At 43.8% G+C, this 7897-nt stretch overlaps 1 pseudogene; it reads left to right on the top strand.

Moving 5' to 3' along the window:
- The first annotated feature begins 770 nt into the window (after positions 1-770).
- Positions 771-2384, top strand: LOC112605928 (annotated as a pseudogene).
- Positions 2385-7897: the final 5513 nt, after the last annotated feature.

Below are 7897 nucleotides of genomic sequence, written 5' to 3'. Positions count from 1 at the left end.
CTTCCTTCCTTCCTTCCTTCCTTCCTTCCTTCCTTCCTTCCTTCCTTTCTTTCTCTCTCTCTCTCTCTCTCTCTGTCTTTCTTTCTTTCTTTCTTTCTTTCTCTTTGTCTTTTTCTTTTTTTTTCAGGGTCTCACTCTGTTGCCCAGACTGGAGTGCGGTGGTGCAATCTCAGCTCACTGCAAACTCCGCCTCCGGAATTCAAGTTATTCTGCCTCAGCCTCCTGAGTAGCTGGGACTACAGGCATGTGCCACCACACCCAGCTAATTTTTGTATTTTTAGTAGAGACAGGGTTTTACCATGTTGTCTAGGCTGGTTTCAAACTCCTGAACTCTGGTGATCTGCCCGCCTTGGCCTCCCAAAGTGCTGGGATTACAGGCATGAGCCACCTAGCCCGGCCTTCATTATGGGGTCATTCTAATGATAAGAAACTTCTTCCATATGTGGGACTGATCTCTGGGCCCCTGAAGCTGCTAACAGTGGCCCCAGTTCTTTGTAAGTGTTGCTCCTTCTCTTTGACAGTTCTTAGGTGTTTGTGTCTACCTCTCTTCCCCCCCAAACAGGACCAGCTCTTTCTGCCATTGCTGTTAGACATCTCACCACTCCAGGAATCTTAATTGTGCAATACAATTCCTGGCACAAAGAAAGTGTTGGGACTGAGATCCATAGTTGGAAAGGAAAAAGATACATGTTCTAGTGAATGTTTCCTTGATTGTTCTGGTTTCCAGATGTTCCCAGTGTGTATCTACAGACATCCAGCTCTGACCCACTATGGGGACCATAGCCTGTAATGGATCAGAGGACTCCTAGCCTGTCTTCTGTCTGGTCAGCATTCCCGCTCTGCCAGAGTCCCTCTTCCCCCAACCCCCATCTTCGTGATTTTCTTTCTTCTTTCCTCTTTTCTTCTTTTCCTTTCTTTTCTTTTCTTTTCTTTTCTTTTCTTTCCTTCCTTCCTTCCTTCCTCTTCCTCTTTCTCTTTCTTTTCTTCTTTCTTTCTTTCTTTCTTTCTTTCTTTCTTTCTTTCTTTCTTTCTTTCTTTCTTTCTTTCTTTCTCTTTCTCTCTCTCTCTTTCTTTCTTTCTTTCTTTCTTTCTCTCTTTCTTTCTTTCTTTCTCTCTTTCTTCTTTCTTTTTTTTTTTGATGGAGTTTCACTCTTGTTGCCCAGGCTGGAGTGTGATGGCACAATCTCTGCTCACTGCAATCTCTGCCTCCTGGGTTCAAGCAATCCTCCCACCTCAGCCTCTGGAGTAGCTAGGATTATAGGCACCTGCCACCATGCCTGGCTAATTTTTGTATTTTTAGTACAGATGGGCTTTTACAATGTTGGCCAGGCTGGTACTGAACTCCTGGCCTCAAATGATCTGCCTGCCTTGGCCTCCCAAAGTTCTGGGATTACAGGTGTGAGCCACCGTGCCTGGCCTTGATTTTCTTCTTAATCTATCTGCTTATCCTGGTGGGTGACGCCCTTATCCTGGTTGTTGTGATGGCAGAGCCCAGCCTCCACAAGCCCATGTACTTCTTCCTGATAAACCTCTCAGCCCTGGATATCCTCTCCATTACAGTCACCGTCCCCAAGATGCTGTCCCTATTCTTGCTTGGGGACCACTTCCTCAGCTTCCCTGCCTGCTTCCTGCAGATGTACCTGTTCCACAACTTCTGCTCAGAAGCCTTCATCCTGGTGGTCATGGCCTATGACTGCTATGTGGCTATCTGCTGCCCACTGCACTACCCTGTCCTCATGACCCCACAGACCAACGCTGTTTTTGCAACCAGTGCCTGGCTCACTGCCCTCCTCCTGCACATCCCAGCAGTGGTACAGACCTCCCAGATGGCATTTGACAGCATTGCCCGCATCTACTACTGCTTCTGCGACCACTTGGCTGTGGTCCAGGCCTCCTGCTCTGACACCACCCCCCAGACCCTCATGGGCTTCTGCATCGCCATGGTGGTGTCCTTCCTCCCCCTTCTCCTGGTGCTTCTCTCCTATTCCCACATCCTGGCCTCAGTGCTTCACATCAACTCTTGAGAAGGGCGCTCCAAAGCCTTCTACACCTGCAGCTCCCACCTCCTGGTGGTGGGCACCTACTACTCATCCATTGGCATAGCCTATGTGGCCTACAGGGCTGACCTGCCCCTCGACTTCCACATCATGGGCAATGTGGTACATGCCATTCTCTTCTTCTTCTTTTTTTTAAATACCTCCTTCCCTCCCTGTATATGCCATGCCATTCTCACACCCGTTCTCATCTGCATGCTGAGGAACAGAAATGTCAAATCAGCCATCACCAAGATCGCATATCCGCAGGAGCCAGGGTGTTCTGGGGCCCCTAGATTCCTAGATCCAACTAATTCGGCTCCCAGGATACCAGTGACAGCACCTAGCTAAGAAGAACAACTCAATAAATATTTTTAAATGAATTACAGCAATCTAATTTGGTTTCATTTAGTTGAGCAGATAGCTACAATCTGGTTCTCTAATACTGGATCAGGAAGTTTTCCCAATAGTACTGTAGAATAATTGAAGACTTCACAATTTTCTTTTCTTTTCTTTCCTTTCCTTTTTTTTTTTTTGAGACAGAGTCTCACTCTGTCGCCCAGACTGGAGTATAGCGGTGCGATCTCGGCTCACTGCAAACTCTGCCTCTTGGGTTCAAGTGATTCTCCTGCCTCAGCCTCCCGAGTAGCTGGGATTACAGGCACCCGCCACTACACCCAGTTAATTTTTGTGTTTTTAATTGAGATGGGGTTTCACCATCTTTGCCAGGCTGGTCTTGACCTCCTGACCTCAGGTGATCTGTGAGACACAAGTCTGCTGACACTTCCAGCCAAATAAACCTCTTCCTTCTTTAATCTGGTGTCTAAGGAATTTTGTCTGCGGCTTGTCCTGCTACACTGCTAAAGGAGTTTAAATCTCATTTCTCCTTAGAAATCACACAAGGATCAGAGTGAGGATGGACAGAGCTGCATTGTGTCCCAATCAGGCAGAAAGGAACAACATTGCCAAGAGAGCACACAGCAGGAAGCTGGCACTTTGTGGTGCATCTTGTAGGGAAGTAAATCTGCGAGAAAGCCTCGGCACTTAGCCGGACCCTGAAAAAGTGGGTAAGAAATGAGAATTTTTCACAAACCCCATTAATAAGGGTATTCATATGAGGAAATGACATCCTGCAGACCCATAGGCAACAAGCCTATGACATCTGTAGAACCAGACTCTGTGAGAGATGAGGAACACAGGCGAGTCTAAGATCAAAGACTTTCTTAGTTAGAGCCATGGATTCTTGGTAGTTCTTAGAGGAAATTGCAATTATTATTATTATTATCAGAGACAGAGTCTCACTCTATCACCCAGGCTTGAGTACAGGGATGTGATTATAGCTCATTGTAACCTCAAACTCCTGGGCTCAACTGACCTTCCCATCTCAGCCTCCCACGTAGCTGGAACCACAGGCATGCACCACCATGCCTGGCTAATTTTCTTATTTTTATTTTTGTAGAGATGGGGTCTCATTATGTTGTCCAGGCTGGTCTTGAACTCATGGCCTCAAGCCATCCTCCCACCTTGGCGTACCAAAATGCTAGAATTCCAGGCGCCTGGCTGTAAATTGCAATTAGTATTTCCTTTAGGTTTTGTGGCATAGTTTTATGTTTATGTCAATAGTATAATAAACTACATATAATTCTCAGTTCAGAGTTTGGGTTCAATTATTCCCAAGCTGAACTCCAAATTAGCTTTTTAATGTATCCGTTAAGGAATTAACCCAAGTATCATAAACAGATTTCTGCATGAAGTGGAAACATCTGACTGTCACTCTTAATAGTTTGATGCCCATGGTAGGACAGATCAAATAACCAGTCTCTTCATTTCCTTCCAGAACACTCTCTTAGCCTGAATTACATCGTTAGGATATGCTATATAACATGTTAGTGGTGGAGATAGGAATACATAAATACCAAATATATATTAATTGGAAAATGTGGAAGAGGTTGAGATGGGTGGACCACCTGAGCTGAGGAGTTTGAGAGGAGCCTGGGCACATGGTGAAACCCCATCTCTATAAAAAATACAAAAATTAGCCGGGCATGGCAGCACGTGCCTATAGTCCCAGCTACTCAGGAGGCTGAGGTAGGAGAATTGCTTGAGCCCTGGAGTGTGGAAGTTGCAGCGAGCCGAGGTCACGCCACTGCACTCCAATCTGGGGGACAGAGTGAGACCCTGTCAAAAAAAAAAAAAAAAAAAAAAAAGAAAGAAAGAATATGTGGAAAGCCAATTAGTTAAAAATTTTCCTTTCCTTTTTTTTTTTGTTTGAGATGCAGTCTCATTCTGTTGCCCAGGCTGGAGTGCAGTGGTGCAATCTCAAATCACTGCAATCTCCGCCTCCCAGATTCAAGCAATTCTCCTGCCTCAGCTTCCCTAGTAGTTGGGATTACAGGCACACACCACTATGCCTGGCTAATTTTTGTATTTTTAGTAGAGACAGGGTTTCACTATGTTGGCTAGGCTGATCTCGAACTCCTGACCTCAGGGGATCCACCTGCCTCATTCTCCCAAAGTGCTGGGATTATAGGCGTGAGCCACCACGCCCAGCCAAACTTTCCTTTTCAATTACATATGTATTCTTGGTTGTAATTTTATATGGTCCATGCACAATAAGATCCTGTACAAGGGAGCTTATGCCTCATGAGAATGACAGAGTGAAATGTTGGTTGTATCATAGTGTTTCACAGGGAGCGGAATGGCTTTCACTCCCACCATCACTGGGAGACATTTGAGAACATTTTGGTTAGAATGAGGAGTCCCAGAATATCAGGGCTGGAAAAAACAGATCATCTAGTTTTACCCTTCCCATTTTATTGTTATGAAAACTGAGGCTCATAACACTTGCCCAATGTCACACAGCAAGTCAATGCCAGAGCCAAGACTCAAACACAGATCTCTTGTCCTATAAAACAGGAGTCCTCCTGGAATATTACAATGACTAGGAGTAAACTTGGGCAAAACTGTAACCTTAGGTTTAATGATAGATTGTCTCAGACTTCAGAACTGTCTCTCTGTCTTGCCTGATAAGATTGCCAAGCTTCCTTTGCCATATTCTTTACTATGACCAGGAAGTACTCATTGAAACCCCCCCAAAATACTCGGCCATTAGGCAGTTATACATGTCAATTTCCCGATGTGAAACATAACCAGTTGCAAGGTTAGCTCTTCCTCCCAAACCAGAAAGAATGGGTTGGGGAACAAAATGGAACATTTGTTATGTATGTCTTATCTATGTACAATTAAATCTGTCCATATGTCAACAATGCTCCCAAGAAGAGGTTTGAAATGTAAAACCCTTCTTTTACCCACATAGTGATATTTGCTCTCCTATTGTAGCAACAAGTACCTGAAATAATTCAGTTGATTCCTCAATAGCACTGAGAAAAACTAAAATAAAAAACCCATTAGTCAACCAACAAGTTACAGCATCCCCCATATACAAGTACTGAATAGCTCAAAAAGAAATGGCCAGCACTGAATAGCTCAAAAAGAAATGATTCTTCCTGATGTTTCTTCCATGTAGAGGGAATTCAGTTCATGGAAAGCTTTTGACCAGTCCCATTGGCCACAGTATCCTGGGACATTTAGGATGACTTAACCTAAAGTCTGCTTGGGAAGACTAATCTGAATAAGCTTAGCATAACTTCTCTCTTCTCCCTCGCCTCTGCCCTTACATGCTCCTCTGCTCCTCCATTTGGGCATTTTATAGAGACTTTTTCTCATGCAGGGATATTTGGGGTGGTTCTAAAATGCCTAGGGCTGGGCAGGAATCTCTCTAATTTTGGAGTTTCGTTTGAAGAAGTCCCACGCTCTCGGATATATGCCATGTCCTTCAACCTAGTGATATTTACATGCCCTCTGCTGATGCTTTTGTTCAGACCCACAGTTCATTCAGAACTGAAGTGGGGAAGAGAGGTGCCCCACTCTTGGGCCCCCTCAATAACCCTCAACCGTTAACTTGACAGCTAGTCACTGAGTATACTTGATTCCAAAACCACACAGCCTGTCTGATTTGAAATGTCACTGGATTAGCTGAAAATGAACCAGCTGTCTTGGTCTTGGGTTACCAAACCTAGGAGTCAAGACTTCACTGAGCTGAGATAATATGATGATTGTAGTAGGCATTAGGGTTTTCAAGTAGTTACCAGTCTAGAAAAGGTCATATTTTGAACCTTCAAGTCCTTAGAACCATAATCTAAAAAGGCTAACACAGAATTTGCATTGCTCATCTCTAGAAGTATAATTTGGTAGAGGGGGCAGTTGGACCATCAGGAAGAATGCTGATTTTTCAGAGTTGTTCTTGTCCACAGTGGAGAAACCCCAAGATTACTTTTACTTAGTGTCAACCCCCTAAACTAAACCCTTGCTCCTTCCATACCTGTTATCCTTTGCTTAATGACTGAGCCTCAGGCCCTGACGCAGAATAGACTAATGTGGGTAGGGGAACAAGATAATGGGGGAGCAGATCCCTGTCTTTCCTAATCTGCCATTGCATATTGCCACTTCCACTGCTAACTCTGGGATTTCAACATTAAACATTGGGCTGGCTTCATAATTAAAGGCACTGCCACCTTTATCAAGTGGGAGAATGTGGAGGATAGGGTGGGATGTGTTTCAGAGGAGCCTGGAGAGTCAAGCATCCTCAATTCCTCTGGCTCTTCCCATATATCCCCTACCCAATTGCTACAGTCTCACTGTTTGCAAATCACAGCGACACTGACCATAAAACAGACTGTATTTGAGTAATTGGAGTATTTGATTAAGCTGTAGTTTTTACAATGCATGTGATGAATTTCTAATTTGGGCATTAGCAATCATACAGGTTGTAGGTTTGCATGACAGCTATATACTTTCTTATCTACGTCTAGCTCTACTCCCTGCCTTTTCTTTTCTTTTCTTTTTTTTTTTTTTGAGACAGATTTTTGTTCTCTAAGCTGAGATCATGCAATGGTACGCCTCTGGGGTTCAAGTGATTCTCCTGCCTCAGTCTCCTGAGTAGCTGGGATTACAGGCACACACCGCCATGCCCAGCTGATTTTGTATTTTTAGTAGAGACAGGGTTTCCCCATGTTGGCCAGACTGGTCTTGAACTCCTGACCTTGGGTAATCCACCTGCCTTGGCCTCCCAAAGTGCTGGAATTACAGGCATGAGCCACCCCACTCGGCCCCCTCCCTGCCTTTTAAATCTACTTCACTTAAGCCTGTAAAAAGTAAACTAACTCAATTTTATCCTTAAGTTTTTTATTCTTTTGAAATTGTTCAGTGGTGGGTTCTGATGGATTAGGTTATTCAGATTAAAAATCCCGGTGAAAAGAATGAAAAATTCTAGATTGCATATATAAATTTATCAATTACATTATAGAGTTGATAAGACACTATGGAACAATGAGGCCAAAATTGGAAGGAATACAAACAGGCAAAGAAGAGAAACAGAATTTTCTCTGAGGGAATTTTCTAACCTTGAAAATTCAGATTTTTACTTGTTTGCCTCATAGGATGGGGAAGTGGGAGGGGACAGAAATCAAAGACCAAAGATGCTTAAGGTGGAGAATTTAATGAAGAGTTACTTCACCACAATAACCTTGAACTTCAATGGGCTACACCCTTTTATCAGTGAGCCAGAATTGTGATAAACCTTCTGAAGATCTGGATCCCAGGATCATATCTCCTGGGTATTTTAAGGAACCTCATAACTTACCTTTGCTTAAGGTGGTCCTGAAGTGTTCCCAAGTGCCTGATAAAAACAAACATAAATTCTGCTAGAAGAAATTTGATTCATCCCTAGATTTAAATCTTTCTTTCTTTCCTTCCTTCCTTCCTTCCTTCCTTCCTTCCTTCCTTCCTTCCTTCCTTCCTTCCTT

The sequence above is a fragment of the Theropithecus gelada genome, chromosome 14, assembly GCF_003255815.1.
Source record: "Theropithecus gelada isolate Dixy chromosome 14, Tgel_1.0, whole genome shotgun sequence".
Classification (NCBI taxonomy): Eukaryota; Metazoa; Chordata; class Mammalia; order Primates; family Cercopithecidae; genus Theropithecus; species Theropithecus gelada.
This window is presented reverse-complemented; position numbering and strand designations above follow the sequence as displayed.